Source organism: Sinocyclocheilus grahami, unplaced genomic scaffold, assembly GCF_001515645.1.
Source record: "Sinocyclocheilus grahami isolate Dianchi unplaced genomic scaffold, SAMN03320097.WGS_v1.1 scaffold1210.1, whole genome shotgun sequence".
Taxonomy (NCBI): Eukaryota; Metazoa; Chordata; class Actinopteri; order Cypriniformes; family Cyprinidae; genus Sinocyclocheilus; species Sinocyclocheilus grahami.
The window spans coordinates 194,021-194,286 of NW_015506389.1; positions in this window are offsets into that span (position 1 = coordinate 194,021).

Sequence of the window (266 nt, forward strand, 5' to 3'; positions counted from 1 at the left end):
TGGTTCACTAAATCATGGGGAAGACTGCTGATCTGACAGTTGTCCAGAAGACTTCACAAGGAGGGTAAGCCACAAACATTCAAACATTCAGAAGCTGGCTGTTCACAGAGTGCTGTATCCAAGCATGTTAACAGAAAGTTGAGTGGAAGGAAAAAGTGTGGAAGAAAAAGATGCACAACCATCCAAGAGAACCGCAGCCTTATGAGGATTGTCAAGCAAAATCGATTCAAGAATTTGAGTGAACTTCACAAGGAATGGACTGAGGC